Source organism: Bos indicus, chromosome 5, assembly GCF_029378745.1.
Source record: "Bos indicus isolate NIAB-ARS_2022 breed Sahiwal x Tharparkar chromosome 5, NIAB-ARS_B.indTharparkar_mat_pri_1.0, whole genome shotgun sequence".
In the NCBI taxonomy this organism is placed as follows: Eukaryota; Metazoa; Chordata; class Mammalia; order Artiodactyla; family Bovidae; genus Bos; species Bos indicus.
The window spans coordinates 60067502-60085131 of NC_091764.1; the positions used below are offsets into that span (position 1 = coordinate 60067502).

At 39.1% G+C, this 17630-nt stretch overlaps 1 protein-coding gene, 1 long non-coding RNA gene and 1 other non-coding gene across 8 annotated transcripts in view; 2 read left to right on the forward strand and 1 right to left on the reverse strand.

Annotated features, from left to right (window-relative positions):
- Positions 1-17630, reverse strand: part of NTN4 (netrin 4) — a 130206-nt gene that overhangs the window by 32310 nt on the left and 80266 nt on the right. The window lies entirely within an intron of this gene.
- The window catches only part of LOC139183150 (uncharacterized), a 107651-nt gene that overhangs the window by 13801 nt on the left and 76220 nt on the right, over positions 1-17630 (forward strand). The window lies entirely within an intron of this gene.
- Positions 6381-6487, forward strand: LOC139183391 (U6 spliceosomal RNA). Its single transcript, XR_011566978.1, has one exon. It is a non-coding gene; the product is annotated as a U6 spliceosomal RNA (small nuclear RNA).

Here is a 17630-nt window from a genome sequence, read left to right on the forward strand (position 1 = left end):
ACTTCAAAGACAATTTGAAGGTAAAGAATAACTATGCCAGGGGTAGAATGAAATACTTGTTAAATAGGAGTACGAGCAGAGAGTGATTCTTGTGAATCTTCTTGGGACCATGATGAGAAGGTGATGTCTGAATAGGACTGTGAAGGCTGGAAAGAGGGTCTGTGGCAAAATAGTTCCCATTCAAGGCACTTGTATTTCTATCAGCTGAACAGTTTTCATCTAAGCCAGAAAGAAGAAAGAAAAAAAAAAAAAAAAAAGGCAAGAAGACACAAAAGAGATTTGAATGGATGATAAAACTCATTCTTTACAAAGATAGTTGGCTACATAGGGTAATGGTAACCAAGTAACCAGACAGTATCTTGGTAAACATTTGGTTTGGGGTTTAGGGCAGAGGGACTAAGTTTGTTTTTATTCACTCTCTGCTAAAGGCAGTTGACTACATTTATTTTGTCCCACCAGGGAGGAAGGAAGGGCATGTCAGTTTTTCAAGCAGTTGTTTAGTTTGACAGAGAATGAGTTCTACTTTCTTTTCCATTCGCTGATTTTTCTTTAAAGGTGGAAAGAGAGTGTGCAATAGGTAAAAATATATCTTGACATAAAAGTCAATTCATTTATTGTAAAGTAACTGTTTCCCAAAAAGAGAACTAATGCTGTTCTACAAAGCATTTCTTCAAACATCTATTTTAAACCACAAGTCCCACTAAAGTAAGGGAAATTTTCTATAGAAAAATGTCAAGGACTAGCTGTCTATATTCCACATGCAATCAATTTCCCACCCATCGAACATTTAACACATCTTGTGGTGTTAAAAGAACAGAGAAGGGGGAAGGATGGGACTTCATGAAGTACTGGATTCAATAATCATTTAAATACCAACATAACGTAATAGTTTAATGCTACTTCTGGAATATGTAATATAGAAGTAAAGTAAATTGTCAATGTGGTGGTAAACTAATTTTATTATAAATTCCAGTCTCACTACAATAATTCACTTTAAAGTATGAGGTATTTATGGTAAATAAATCTGTATACTATGAATGGGGGTGTGTGTCTCTGAATGGAATTGCTAGGTATTTATTTTGAAATTGTTATATGAAAAACAGACATCTTAGAATTCTGCCAGAAATTTTGTTGCAGAAAGGCAGAGATTCTGAGTGAGACATTCTTAAGTGGGAGAAGATAACTGAACGAGTGCTTATCAACATTCACATCTATCATTGAGTTAGGAAAACATGTCTAGCCAGAGTTTTAGTAATCCTTTAGAATTTTCCACCAGAGATATGGCTAATTCAGTAAGTAGACTAAGTTATAGATGATAATTAGCTCAAAACCTTTGGTCCAAGAATGAAAGTGAACAGAGTTCATCCTGGAAATAGGAATAGCATGTGTAGTGCTATCACATGCTAACCTGGAGACCAGAAGGCTGAATAAGAATCACCAATGATGCTACAAATTTCTGTCGCCACTTCTGTTGGAGATTCTGATTCAATAGACCTAGGGCAGGACTCTGGGATTTCATATTTCAACAAGCCTTCCCAAATGATTCTTTTTTTTAAATTTTTTGATTAATTTTTGTTGGGGTATATAGTTGCTTTGGGAGAAGGCAATGGCACCCCACTCCAGTACTCTTGCCTGGAAAATCCCATGGGCGGAGGAGCCTGGTAGGCTGCAGTCCATGGGGTCGCTAAGAGTAGGACACGACTGAGCGACTTCACTTTCACTTTTCACTTTCATGCACTGGAGAAGGAAATGACAACCCACTCCAGTGTTCTTGCCTGGAGAATCCCAGGGACGGGGGAGCCTGGTGGGCTGCCGTCTATGGGGTCGCACAGAGTCAGACACGACTGAAGCGACTTAGCTTAGCTTAGCTATAGTTGCTTTACAATGCTGTGTTAGTTTCTACTGTACAGCAAAATGAATCAGCTCTAAAGTATACATGTATCTCCTTCCTCCCATACCTCCTGCCAAGTGATTCTGATCTGCATACAGGTTTGGGAACCAATGACTAGATAGCAACAGTGCTTGAGATAAAATAAGGGTACTGTGAAAGTGGAGGCAAGACTTTGTTCAAAGGAAAGAAACCATCCTACTTTTATTTAGAATCTGAGTTTCTGACTTTAAAAAAAAAGCCTGGTAGCTTGAAATTGGTCATGGTGGAAACATTTAAATAATAGAACTGACCAGTGCTGCAAATCAGGGCTTCCTCCCCACTAAAAAGCCAGCACACCACTGTCTAGTAGGGTTATTCTCATATTTTTAAAAGGCCTGCCATAGGAAAATCTATCGAGGTTACAGGCTACCAAAGGCACATAAGTGACTTTAAGGATTTCAAGTGAGTTACTCTAGAAGAAACTGCTGTTTTAGAACAAAGACAGAATTCCTTCACCATGGCTCAGGACACAGTAATAGATTTCTCCTGTACCTTAACAACTAGTTTGTGCCTCCATTTTGTTCTCAACCCTAAATTCAGCTGGAGAGATTCACAATGTCCCTTGTGTTTACAGACCTTAAATGCACTGTCCTTAAATAAATTTTTTTTCTAAGTTGTAGAAATAAATTCAGTTTCAATGATCCCTTCTAGTTTAAAAAAAAAACAAACAACATCTCTAAAATCCTCAAAAGTGATTTCTTGGCTATGAAAATATGTAGTTGATTATTTGGGTCCCACAGGTGACTCTAGTTAATGCTAAAATAAAGAGGAAGTGAGAATAGAGATGATTTAATTTCTCACAGGAATAAATCTATTGGCTAGTAGAGTTGACTCGGGGCCCTGTTTATTCAGGTTTGGTGAATTTATGGCCAGTAACTAAAAGTTTACACACAAGGACCATAGTATTAAGCATGGTGTTTGTTAGGAGGGGAAAAAACCCTAGAACATCCATGGGACCAATAAGTCCTTGGCTTATCTGGCAGAGAGATAGTTACCTAACTGTGAATAGAGTCCCAAGAGCAATGTTATTACTATTTGTTGAATGAACTAATGCGCCCAGGTAAATATTCTATTAAATGTACAGTAGATTCTGCAAGGAGGAATAACATCAATTCATTCCCTTTCCCAGATCACCTCATTAAAGGCAATGCAGGCAATCATTGATTAGAAAGTAGGACAAACTTTGTGTTTTGGCACTTTAAGAGGGAAAAATAAAAACAGTCACCAAAGAAATATTGAAGACATCTCTTCAAGGAAGTCTCCCCTTATGCCCTCACACCACCCTCAAACTCTCCTTAAGGCACTTCGTGTCTCACTTTCATTGCACTTTCTTCATATAATAGGGGACAATAATATTACCTACATGAAAGTGCTTTTGTGAAAGATAAGTGAGTTAATACCTATACAACCCTTTGAACAGTGAACAGAAAAGAGCAGGCACTCAATGAATGTCAGCCACTACTATTACACCATCACCACACCACAGTGTATTGAAATGATCTATTACAATAAATTTCTCCCCATCGAGGATATAAGATCCTTTAGGGAAGACCTCTTCATCTTTACAGATCCAGTACTTACCACAGTGCCTACTGTAGGGGAGACACTCAATGAGTGTTTCTTTGGCTAAACTGCACTTTGATTTTTACACTTCTAATAAACTTTGGACTGCTGTTTCAGGTTTTCCAATAGTTCCAACTCCTGAAAAGACATAAGCTAGGAAATAAAGGAGAGAAGGATTTTGATACATCATTGATGGCCATCCAATAGATTATAATTGCCCAGGCCTATTTAATATTAGAGAGCAATACCGTATAGGAACCTGGAATGTTAGGTCCATGAATCAAGGCAAACTGGAAGTGGTCAAACAGGAGATGGCAAGAGTGACCATCAACATTTTAGGAATCAGCAAACTAAAATGGACTGGAATGGGTAAGTTTAACTCAGATGACCATTATATCTACTACCGTGGGCAAGAATTCCTTAGAAGAAATGGAGTAGCCATCATAGTCAACAAAAGAGTCCGAAATGCAGTACTTGGATGCAATCTCAAAAAGGACAGAATGATCTCTGTTCATTTCCAAGGCAAACCTTTCAATATCATAGTAATCCAAGTCTATGCCCCAACCAGTAATGCTGAAGAAGCAGAAGTTGAATACTTTTATGAAGACCTACAAGACCTTTTAGAACTAACACCCAAAAAAGATGTCCTTTTCATAATAGGGGACTGGAATGCAAAAATAGGAAATCAAGAGATATCTGGAGTAACAGGCAAATTTGGCCTTGGAGTACAGAATGAAGCAGGGCAAAGGCTAGTAGAGTTTTGCCAAGAGAATGCATTGGTCATAGCAAACACCCTCTCCCAACAACACAAGAGAAGACTCTACATATAGACATCACCAGATGGTCAATACAGAAATCAGATTGATTACATTCTTTGCAGCCAAATATGGAGAAGCCCTGTAGAGTCAGCAAAAACATGACTGGGAGCTGACTGTGGCACAAATCATGAACTGTTTATTGCCAAATTCAGACTTAAATTGACAAAAATAGGGAAAACCACTAGACCATTCAGGTATGACCTAAATCAAACCCCTTAAGATTACACAGTGGAAGTGACAAATAGATTCAAGAGATTAGATGTGATAGAGTGCCTGAAGAACTATGGACAGAGGTTCATGACATTGTAAGGAGGCAGTGATCAAGACCATCCTCAAGAAAAAGAAATGCAAAAAGGTGAAATGGTTGTCTGAGGAGGCCTTACAAATAGCTGAGAAAAGAAGAGAAGCTAAAAGCAAAGGAGAAAAGGAAAGATATACCCATTTGAATGGAGAGTTCCAAAGAATAGCAAGGAAAGATAAGAAAGCCTTGCTCAGTGATCAGTGCAAAGAAATAAAGGAAAACAACAGAATGAGAAAGACTAGAGATCCCTTCAAGAAAATTAGAGATGCCAAGGGAACATTTTATGCAAAGATGGGCTCAATAAAGGATAGAAATGGCAAGGACCTAACAGAAACAGAAGAGATTAAGAAGAGGTGGTAAGAATTCACAGAAGAACTATACAAAAAGGTCTTAATGACCCAGATAATCATGATGGTGTGATCACTCACCTAGAGAAAGACATCCTGGAATGTGAGGTCAAGTGGGCATTAGAAAGCATCACTATGAACAAAGCTAGTGGTGGTAATGGAATTCCAGTTGAGCTATTTCAAATCCTAAAAGATGATGCTGTGAAAGTGCTGCACTCAATATGCCAGCAAATCTGGAAAACTCAGCAGTGGCCACAGGACTGGAAAAGGTCAGTTTTCATTCCAATCCCAAAGAAAGGCAATGCCAAAGAATGCTCAAATTACCACACAATTGCACTCATCTCACACACTAGCAAAGTGATGCTCAAAATTCTCCAAGCCAGACTTCAACAGTACATGAACTGTGAACTTCCAGCTGTTCAACCTGGATTTAGAAAAGGCAGAGGAACCAGAGATCAAATTGCCAAAATCCATCAGATCATCGAAAAAGCAAGAGAGTTCCAGAAAAACATCTATTTCTGCTTTATTGACTACACCAAAGCCTTTGACTGTATGGATCACAACAAACTGTGGAAAATTCTTAAAGAAATGGGAATACCAGACCACCTGACCTGCCTCTTGAGAAATCTGTATGCAGGTCAGGAAGCAGCAGTTAGAACTGGACATGGAACAACAGACTGGTTCCAAATCAGGAAAGGAGGACGTCAAGGCTGTATGTTGTCACCCTCTTATTTAACTTATATGCAGAGTACATCATGAGAAATGCTGGACTGGATGAAGCACAAGCTGGAATCAAGATTGCCAGGAAAAATATCAATAACCTCAGATATGCAGATGATACCACACTTATGGCAGAAAGTGAAGAATAAAGAGCCTCTTGATGAAGTGAGAGAGGAGAGTGGAAAGGTTGGCTTAAAACTCAACATTCAGAAAACTAAGATCATGGCATCTGGTCCCATCACTTCATGGGAAATAGATGGGGAAACAGTGGAAACTGAGAGACTTTATTTTGGGGGGGCTCCAAAATCACTGCAGATGGTGGCTGCAGCCATAAAATTAAAAGATGCTTACTCCTTGCAAGAAAAGTTATGACCAACCTAGACAGCATATTAAAAAGCAGAGACATTACTTTGCCAACAAAGGTCCATCTAGAGTCAAGGCTATGGTTTTTCCAGTAGTCATGTATGGATATGAGAGTTGAACTATAAAGAAAGCTGACCGCCAAAGAATTGATGCTTTTGAACTGTGGTGTTGGAGAAGACTCTCGAGAGTCCCTTGGACTGCAAGGAGATCCAACAGTCCATCCTAAAGGAAATCAGTCCTAAATATTCACTGGAAGGACTGATGCTAAAGGGAGGAGGGTTCAGGATGGGGAACACGTGTATACCTGTAGTGGATTCATATTGATATATGGCAAAACTATGCTCGCTTCGGCAGCACATATACTAAAATTGGAACGATACAGAGAAGATTAGCATGGCCCCTGCGCAAGGATGACACGCAAATTCGTGAAGCGTTCCATATTTTTTTTTTATCAATGGTGCTGTATAGAAGGAGAAGTTTTGAAACTACTGTAAAAATAAGACCAGTAACTGGAAGCAGGAGGCTTAAATCCAAACCCTGACTCCAGGGAACTCCTGACTCCAGGGAACATTAATTGACAGGAGCTCATCAAACGCCTCCACACCGATACTGAAACCAAGCACCACACAAGGACCAAGAAGTTCCAGGGCAAGACATACCAAGCAAATTTTCCAGCAACAAAGGAACACAGCCCTGAGCTTCAAGATACAGGCTGCCCAAAGTCACCCCAAAACCATAGACATCTCATAACTCATTACTGGACACTTCATTGCACTCCAGAGAGAAGAAATACAGCTCCACCCACCAGAACACCAACACAAGCTTCCCTAACCAGGAAACCTTGACAAGCCACCTGTACAAACCCACACACAGCGAGGAAACTCCACAATAAAGAGAACTCCACAAACTGCCAGAATACAGAAAGGACACCCCAAAACCAGCAATTTAAACAAGATGAAGAAACAGAGGAATACCCAGCAGATAAAAGATATATGGCAAAACCAATACAATATTGTAAAGTTAAAAAATAAAATAAAATATTTTAAAAAAATAAAGCTGAAACTCCAGTACTTTGGCCACCTGATGCGAAGAATTGACTCATTTGAAAAGACCCTGATGCTGGGAAAGATTGAAGGTGGGAGGAGAAGGGGACAACAGAGGATGAGATGGTTGGATGGCATCATGGACTCAATGGACATGAGTTGGTGATGGACAGGAAGGCCTGGCGTTCTGCAGTCCATGGGGTCTCAAAGAGTCAGACACAACTGAGCAGCTGAACTGAACTGAACTGTGATCATTTCACTGCTAGAAATATAAAGTTTATTTTCTCCTTAATATACAGGTGTAGGCTCTGGCTGTAGCACTTGAAAATGAGGAACAAACATATAGAAGGAATCTTCTAGGATATGTCTTTGTAAGTGACTCTTCATATAGGTAAGGCCACTATACAATGCAATATTTCCAGTGTGTTCTATGGAACACTAGTCCTGAAAGAGACTCCATAAGAAAAGCATTCTCTGGTTAAATTTGGGAGTCATACTTCAAAACTATATAGGAGTTTTATCATGAACACTGTTATTTAAAAGCTCTGAGAAATCTTTAAGTAAAGAAACCTTTGACTAATTTATCATTTCCTGAATCTGAAGGCTGTAGAAAAACTCCCGTATATCTAATTTCTATTAATATCTTATGGAGTTAGTGTTCCATGAATCAAACTTTGGAAAACACCAAATCATAGAAACACATGTATCCAGATTTCCATCCTTTTCATCAGATTTCCATCCTTTTCATCTACGTAATTCATTAAAAATCTAAGTCTATATGCATACAAAGAGAGATGCAAGCTTTGGTTAATTTGAATGCTCAGGAATCGTAGGTTATTCTGTCTGGCTAACTAAAAAAAAAAAAAATTAACTGTAGAATAAGTGCTAAATGAATTTAACCCTTGATGAAAAGTATTCTGCCCACTCTCAAACTTTAAATATAATCACCTGAGAGTTTTGGTAAAGTGCATGTTGGCTTCAGCAGGTGTTGGGTGGGGATCAGAGGTTCATCAGTAACTGAATGATCTTAATGCAGCTGGTCTTTGGACCACACACTGAGCATCAGGTTACTTTTCTGCCTTGGAAAGCACAGTAGAATAAATACATTGTTATTTTGAATAACATTATACATGTTGATGAAGCCACACACTGAGATAGTTTAATTTTTTTTTTCAAATGTCCACTTGTTTTCTTGATATGACCTTCCTCATATAAAAGTAAAGTGGGACCCAATGGGCAGAAAAGTTGTAGCCATAACGATTCTCTATCAGCACTTAGCATGAAATATGGTGCACTGTGCTGTGTGTGCTAAGTCCCTTCAGTCGTGTCTGACTTTTTGTGACCCCATGGACTGTAGCCGTCCAGGCTCCTCTGTCCATAGGATTCTCCAGACAAGAATACTGGAGTGGGTTGTGCCCTCCTTCAGGGGATCTTCCCAACTCAGGGATCAAACTTGTGTCTCTTATGTCTCCTGCATTCACAGGCAGGTTCTTTACCACTAGAGCCACTTGGGAAGCTTGTGGTGCACTGTAGGTACTTGATAAATGTTAAGTACATTAACATATTTTTCATAAGCTTAATTCTCAGCCTTGGTAAATCTAAAGGTGATATAGAGACACATCTGCTAAAGAGGGAGTTAATAATATGAAATATTACTAAATAAAAATGAAAACATTGCCAAACATGTTGCCAACCAAACAGCATGTTATGGAAAATACTTGAAAGAGAGAAAAATAGGATGTGCTAATAAGTGGTGGAGTCTACTCCTGACTCAGAAAAGGGAAAGGAAGAACTAGAGTCATAACCTGGAATAAGGTGCCAGTTAAGAAAAGCCATGCTTGGGAAGTCACACAGGCATCTGTGTCCCAAACGTGCTGGAACTGTCATAACATGAATGGAGATATGCCTTTCTCAGGCAGTCTACCCAGAATCGAAGGCATGTCTGGAGAAGAAAAAAAGGAAATATAGATCTTCCATACTAATCCATTTACCTCCTACAAATTATACTAAAAGGACTAAATTGGTACCAGTTATTTTCATAATTCCCCTATTTGCTGCACCATACTTATAAGGTGTAAATATTTTGAATTAGGAGTGGTTCGCATTATGAATTATTGGTGGTAGTTTCTAGCTTCAAGTCATTCAGGATTCCAGATGTAAGGGAATACTATGATAATTTAAGGGGTTCAGAAACTAATCCAGAAAAGTGTGTTACAATTATCTTACAATGTTTTGTTTTGTTCTAGAATGTCATTACTGTGCTGTTCATGGACTTTTCATTGAAATAGCTTTGGTACCTTTAGTAACAGTTTGACATTGCCTATAAATATCTTTTGGTAGGGTCCAGTAATATTAAATGGTACTTATTGACTGACTATCACCTGCTTGTGGGATAGTTCAACCCACAGCATCTCACTGATGGAAGTATCCAAGATGAGGGCACCTCCAGCCAACCACCCATCTTCTCTACTTCTCTCACCCTCATACTCCTCTACCATGCTCCCCCCTTTTTTTCCCTCTGTAAGGTCTGTCTTGGAGAAGGCAATGGCACCCCACTCGAGTACTTTTGCCTAGAAAATCCCATGGACGGAGGAGCCTGGTAGGCTGCAGTCCGTGGAGTCGCTAGAGTCGGACACGACTGAGCGACTTGACTTTAACTTTTCACTTTCATGCATTGGAGAAGGAAATGGCAACCCACTCCAGTGTTCTTGCCTGGAAAATCCCAGGGACGGGGAAGCCTGGTAGGCTGCAGTCTATGGGGTCGAACAGAGTTGGACACAACTGAAGCGACTTAGCAGCAGCAAGGTCTGTCTAGTCAAGGCTATGGTTTTTCCAGTGGTCATGTATGGATGTGAGAGTTGGACTATAAAGAAAACTGAGTGCTGAAGAATTGACACTTTTGAACTGTGGGGTTGGAGAAGACTCTTGAGAGTCCCTTGGACTGCAAGGAGATCCAACCAGTCCATCCTCAAGGAGATCAGTCCTGGGTGTTCATTGGAAGGACTGATGTTGAAGCTGAAACTCCAGTGAAGAACAGACTCATTGGAAAAGACCCTGATGCTGGGAAAGATTGAGGGCAGGAGAAGATGACGACAGAGGATGAGATGGCTGGATCGCATCACTGACTCAATGGACATGGGTTTGAGTAAACTCTGGGAGTTGGTGATGGACAGGGAGGCCTGGCATGCTGCGGTTCATGGGATCGCAAAGAGTTGGACACGACTGAGCGACTGAACTGAACTGAACTGAACTGTTCTAAAATTTTTCCAGTTCTTTGAATATGCTATAGTCTTTCTTCCTTCTGTTCCTTTTTAGCACTGGTTGTTCTCACTGCTGGGAATATCCTTTATCCATACCATGTTGATTCCTATTAAACTTCAGGTCTTAGATCTTAAGTCGAAAAATCAACTCTTGTTCATTGCGCCTCCTATGATCTCTCCTGTATACTCTAAATAGTACTGGTCATACTGGTGTGATTTAACACACACATATATATCACTAGTTGCCTATACACACACACACACACATACATATATATATTTATTCACACACATACATATATATATTTATTCACACACACATACATATATATATTTATTCACACATAAAAAGACTGTGTCTCAAAAAAAAAAAAAAAGACTGTCTCTCTTGTTCACTGTTATAATTCCCAGAAATGAGCACACTTAGTACACAGTAAAATTCAATAAGAATTTGTTGAATGAAAGGGAAAGTTTTTAAAACGTTCTAATTTTGTTTCAACTCTATTGACCTTGGAAATCAAACAGTATATTATGGAAAATATTGTCTCTATAGACATTTTCATGGACTAAAAAATAATAAAAAGTTATGTGTTTTGTAGTTTTAGCTACATTCTCACATTTTGCTGATGTTTTTATAGAACTGTAATTTGGAGACCAAAACCTATAAAGCCTTTTCGGCAAAGGTCCCCAGAAGAGCTACATTAAGTAGTGGGATAACTTTTTAAATAATCTCCTCTTTCATGATCTTTTTATAAAACTCTGAAACCATGAGCCCTCTAGTATTTAAAGAGCTAGAGCTGACACAACCTTTTTACATTTTGTAAGAATATGAGCAGTAGCTTGAACACAGAACAGTAACAAAACAAAAGGTGTTTATTTTGGCTCCAAGTCAGCCAATAAACCTTTTATATTTCTCTTTTTATTGGTAAGACTTAGACATTAAAAAAAATTATCTCTGTTTCAATCTTTTATACATTTACTCATCTTGCAGTTTTGAAAAGCTGAAGAATTTAAATGTTGACTAGTAAAGTAAAATGCAATGAAAAATATGCAGTGCTTTCAAATTAATCTGAATATTATATTAGTAAAATATATTTGAAATATATGAAACTTTCCAGATTAATCACTGCAATGGCTCCCAGTACCCTAGAAAATTAATACCAAAAAATTTTAGGCTAGCATACAAGGCCCTCTAAAATCTAGTCCTAATCAATGTTTCAAAGTTTTCTTTCTCTCTTCTTACAGATCTTCTGCTTGTTACTCTAATGAAAGTGACCAGCCATTTGCTATACCAGAACATGTGCATGCATGCTCACTCGGTTGTGTCTGATTCTTTGTGACGCCATGGACTGTAGCCCACCAGGCTTCTATGTCCACGGAATTTTCCAGGCAAGAATACTGGAGTGGGTTGCCATCCCCTACTCCAGGAGAATCTTCCCAACCCAGGAATCAAACTCGTGTCTCCTGTGTCTCTTGCATTGACAGATGGATTCTTAACCACTGCGCCACGTGGGAAGCCATATTAGAACAGTGAAAGTGAAAGTGAAGTCGCTCAGTCGTGTCTGACTCTTTGTGACCCCATGGACAGTAGCCTACCAGGCTCCGTGGTCCATGGGATTTTCCAGGCAAGAATACTGGAGTGGGCTGCCATTTCCTTCTCCAGGGGATCAGAGTAGATGCTTAAATGTTAGTTAGATATCAGAAACTAGGTTTGTTTTAATCAATGTAAGTAAAATTTGCAGAGTCTTAATCTAGACCAGTGTTTCTCAAACTGCTTGCATCAGAATCACCTGGCAGGCTTGTAAAATTCAGATTTCTGGGCTCCACCCCAAAATCTGGTGCAGCTGGTTTGGGTTGCAGTCTGAAAACTTGCATTTCTAACACATTCCCAGATGATGCTGATGGTCCAGGAACCAGACATTTTGAGAATCACTGGTTTGCTTGTTGACTGCAACTAAACTTGAATTGAGCTGCCTTTGTTCAACACAAGAATGAATCTTTGAAAAGTAAGTCAGATTATACCACTTTTCTGTTCAAATATCTATGCTGGTTCATCATTTCACTTCAGGTAAAATGTGCTGTGCTTTCAGTGGCTTACAGACCCACATTATTTGCCTCATACCTCTGGTCTCATCACCTGTTCCCCCCAAATCCCATTCTGATGCAGCCACGCTGACCTCCTTGTTTTCATTTTGACACATTAAGCACCTTCATGTCTGAGGACATTCGCTCTGGGTGTTCCATCTGCTTAGATTTTCTTAAATATTTGGCCAACTTTTTTACTATCTTCGGTTCTTTGCTCAAGTCTCACCTTCTTAGTGATGAAGCCTATCCTCATTCAATACTGCATCTTGTCTATGTTCTCACTTATATCAGTGAGAAGCTAAAAAACCAAACCTACAGGAATAGAGAACAGATTGGTGGTTTCCAGAGGTGGGGAATGAGGGGTTGTTAGGGCAAAATAGGTGAAGACGGTAAAAAAACAACAACAACAACAACAAACTTCCAGTTATAAGATAAATAAGTTTTGGAGATATAATGTACAGCATGATAAGTACAGTTAATACCATACTGTGTATGTGAAAGTTCCTAAGAGAGTAGATTATAAAAGTTTTCATCATAAGGAAAAAACTATAATTATGTGAGGTGATAGATGTTAACTAAACTTATTGTGATCATTTCACAATTATATATACATATACCAAATGATTATGCTGTACATCTTAAACTCATATAGTGCTATATGCCAATTATTAAATAACGAAAGTGAAAAATAATACTGCATCTTGTCACTCATCTTCTCATTCCAAACCCCTGGCACCTCGGATCCTTCTTAACTTGTTTGATTTATACTTCTTTGGTGATGTTATTAATAGCACTTACCATCTTCTAACATATTTACTATATACTTCATTTATTAATTTTATTTATTGGTTTTTATTAGTTTTTATTGGAGCATAGTTGCTTTCCAATGTTATGTTAGTTTCTGCTATACAGCAAAGTGAATCAGCTATACGTATACATAGCCCCTCTTTTTTTGGATTTCCTCCCCATTTAGGTCACCACAGAGCACTGAGTAGAGTTCCCTGTGCTATAAAATGTTCTCATTATTTGCGTATTTTATATATAGTATTACTAGTGTATATATGTCTGACCCAACCTCCCAGTTCATCCCACCCTCTTCCCTGTTCAGAATCCATGCATTCGTTCAAGGCTATGGTTTTTCCTGTGGTCATGTATGGATGTTAGAGTTGGACTGTGAAGAAGGCTGAGCACCGAAAAATTGATGCTTTTGAACTGTGTATTGGAGAAGACTCTTGAGAGTCCCTTGCACTGCGAGGAGATCCAACCAGTCCATTCTGAAGGAGATCAGCCCTGGGATTTCTTTGGAAGGAATGATGCTAAAGCTGAAACTCCAGTACTTTGGCCACCTCATACGAAGAGTTGACTCATTGGAAAAGACTCTGATGCTGGGAGGGATTGGAGGCAAGAGGAGAAGGGGACGACAGAGGATGAGAAGGCTGGATGGCATCACTGACTCGATGGACTTGAGTCTCAGTGAACTCCGGGAGTTGGTGATGGACAGGGAGGCCTGGTGTGCTGCGATTCATGGGGTCGCAAAGAGTCGGACACAACTGAGCGACTGATCTTATCTGATCTGATGTCTCTATTTCTGCTTTGCAAATAAGATCATCTATACCATTTTTCTAGATTCCACATATATGTGTTAATATACAGTATCTGCTTTTCTCTCACCGACTTACTTCACTCTATATGACACTCTCTAGGTCCAACCACATCTCTCCAAATGACCCAATTTCATTCCTTTTATGACTGAGCAACATTTCATTGTATATATGTACCACATCTCCTTTATCCATTCCTCTGTTGATAGATATTTGGGTTGTTTCCATGTCCTGGCTATTGTGAATAGTGCTGCAGTGAACTTGGGGGTGCCTGTGTCTTTTAGACTTATGGTTTTCTTTGGGTATATGACCAGGAGTAGAACTGCTGGGTCATATGGAAGTTCTATGTTTAGTTTTGTAAGGAACCTTCATAATGTTCTTCATAGTGACTGTATCAATTTACATTCCCACCAATAGTTCAAAAAGCTATACAAATGAGAAAATAAGTAAAAATGTCAGTGTTTGCAGATAACATGATACTATACATAGAAAATCCTAAAGTTACTACCAGAAAACTACTAGAGCTAATTAATGAATCTGGTAAAGCAGGATACAAAATTAATGCACAGAAATCTGTTGCATTCCTACATACTAACAGTAAAAGATCACAAAGAGAAATTAAGGAAATAATCTCATTTATCATTCCATCAAAAAGAATAAAATACCTAGGAATAAACGTACCTAAAGAAGTAAAGGACCTGTACTCAGAAAACTATAAGACACTGGTGAAAGAAACCAAAGATGACACAGAAGGTGTTTTTGGATGGGAAGAATCAATATTGTGAAAATGACTGTACTACCGAAAGCAATCTACATATTCAATACAATCCCTATAACAGTATCTTTCTGAAAATGTTGCCCATTGCCATGCAAGGTAGTAAACTAATTTCCTGTTTTATCTGCTTGTTAGTGCATATATTCTTTCTTTTAGACATTTTTACTAGTGGTCTGAAGATGTGAAATACCCCCATACACATATATATTTAAATATATCCTGTACAAAATGGTGCTGGGGCTGAATATGTTTCAGGTTGAAAAATTTCATAAGCAGACCCTTCACTGAGCACACAGAGTTAAGGAAACTACATGTTAGTCCCTAAGGTACTATGGATTTTAAAGGAGAAATTATTTTTGTTATAAGGTATTTTTAATCAATAAAGAGTAGATCTTATAGGACAACAGTTTATACTAGTTTTTCATTTCTTTAGGACTTACTATACAAGAAACCTGCTAAACACTCCACATATTTTAGGTTATATAGTTCTCATTACAACCTTGTGAGTAGAAAGACATTGGTGTCCAAAGACCTTCAACAGTTGGCATTGGGTTACACAACTGTAAGGGGCAGGGTAAGTTTCTGTTCTAGATCTGTTTGAATTCTACTAAAATGAAAGTCTGATGGTTGGGGCATGTAGAAGGGAGGCTCAAGTATATGTGTATCAGTTCAGTTCAGTCGTTCAGTCATGTCCGACTCTTTGCGACCCCATGAATCACAGCACGCCAGGCCGCTCTGTTCATCACCAACTCCCAGAGTTCACCCAAACTCATGTCCATCGAGTTGGTGATACCATCCAGCCATCTCATTCTCTGTTGTCCCCTTCTCCTCCTGCCCCAATCCCTCCCAGCATCAGGGTCTTTGCCAATGGGTCAACTCTTCGCATGAGGTGGCCAAAGTACTGGAGTTTCAGATTCAGCATCAGTCCTTCCAATGAACACCCAGGACTGATCTCCTTTAGCATGGACTTGTTGGATCTCCTTGCAGTCCAAGGGACTCTCAAGAGTCTTCTCCAACACCACAGTTCAAAAGCATCAATTCTTCGGCTCTCAGCTTTCGTCACAGTCCAACTCTCACATCCATACATGACCACTGGAAAAACCATAGCCTTGACTAGATGGACCTTTGTTGGCAAAATAATATCTCTGCTTTTCAATATAATATCTAGGTTGGTCATAAATTTCTTTCCAAGGAGTAAGTGTCTTTTAATTTCATGGCTGTAATCAACATCTGCAGTGATTTTGGAGCCCCCAAAAATAAAGTCTGACACTGTTTCCACTGTTTCCCCATCTACTTCCCATGAAGTGATGGGACCAGATGCCATGATCTTCATTTTCTGAATGTTGAGCTTTAAGCCAACTTTTTCACTCTCCACTTTCACTTTCATCAAAGGGCTTTTTAGTTCCTCTTCACTTTCTGCCATAAGGGTGGTGTCATCTGCATATCTAAGGTGATTGATCTTTCTCCCAGCAATCTTGATTCCAGCTTGTACTTCTTCCAGCCCAGCATTTCTCATGATGTGCTCTGCATATAAGTTAAATAAGCAGGGTGACAATATACAGCCTTGACGAACTCCTTTTCTTATTTGGAACCAGTCTGTTGTTCCATGTCCAGTTCTAACTGTTGCTTCCTGACCTGCATATAGGTTTCTCAAGAGGCAGGTCAGGTGGTCTGGTATTCCCATCTCTTTCAGAATTTCTCACAGTTTCTTGTGATCCACACAGTCAAAGGCTTTGGCATAGTCAATAAAGCAGAAATAGATGTTTTGCTGGAACTCTGTTGCTTTTTCCATGATCCAGCGAATGTTGGCAATTTGATCTATGGTTCTTCTGCCTTTTCTAAAACCAGCTTGAATATCTGGAATTTCACGGTTCACGTATTGCTGAAGCCTGGCTTGGAGAATTTTGAGCATTACTTTACTAGCGTGTGAGATGAGTACAATTGTGTGGTAGTTTGAGCATTGTTTGGCTTTGCCTTTCTTTGGGATTGGAATGAAAACTGACCTTTTCCAGTCCTGTGGCCATTCTGAGTTTTCCAAATTTGCTGACATCTTGAGTGCAGCACTTTCACAGCATCATCTTTCAGGATTTGAAAGAGCTCAACTGGAATTCCATCACCTCCACTAGCTTTGTTTGTAGAGATGCTTTCAGGCCCACTTGACTTCACATTCCAGGATGTCTGGCTCTAGGTCAGTGATCACACCATAGTGATTATCTTGGTTGTAAAGATCTTTTTTGTACAGTTCTTCTGGGTATTCTTGCCACCTCTTCTTAATATCTTCTGCTTCTGTTAGGTCCATACCATTTCTGTCCTTTATCAAGCCCATCTTTGCATGAAATGTTCCCTTGGTATCTCTAATTTTCTTGAAGAGATCTCTAGTCTTTCCCATTCTGTTGTTTTCCTCTATTTCTTTGCATTGATCGCTGAGCAAGGCTTTCTTATCTCTCCTTGTTATTCTTTGGAACTCTGCATTCAGATACTTATATCTTTCCTTTTCTCCTCTGCTTTTCACTTCTCTTCTTTTCACAGCTATTTTTAAGGCCTCCTCAGGCAGCCATTTTGCTTTTTTGCATTTCTTTTCCATGGGGATGGTCTTGATCCCTGTCTCCTGTACAGCATTTCTTTTCCATGGGGATGGTCTGGATCCCTGTCTCCTATCAGACACTCTGTCCATCAGATCTAGTCCCTTAAATCTATTTCTCACTTCCACTGTATAATCATAAGGGATTTGATTTAGGTCATACCTGAATGGTCTAGTGGTTTTCCCCACTTTCTTCAATTTAAGTCTGAATTTGCTAATTCACTATGTTACAGCAGAAACAAA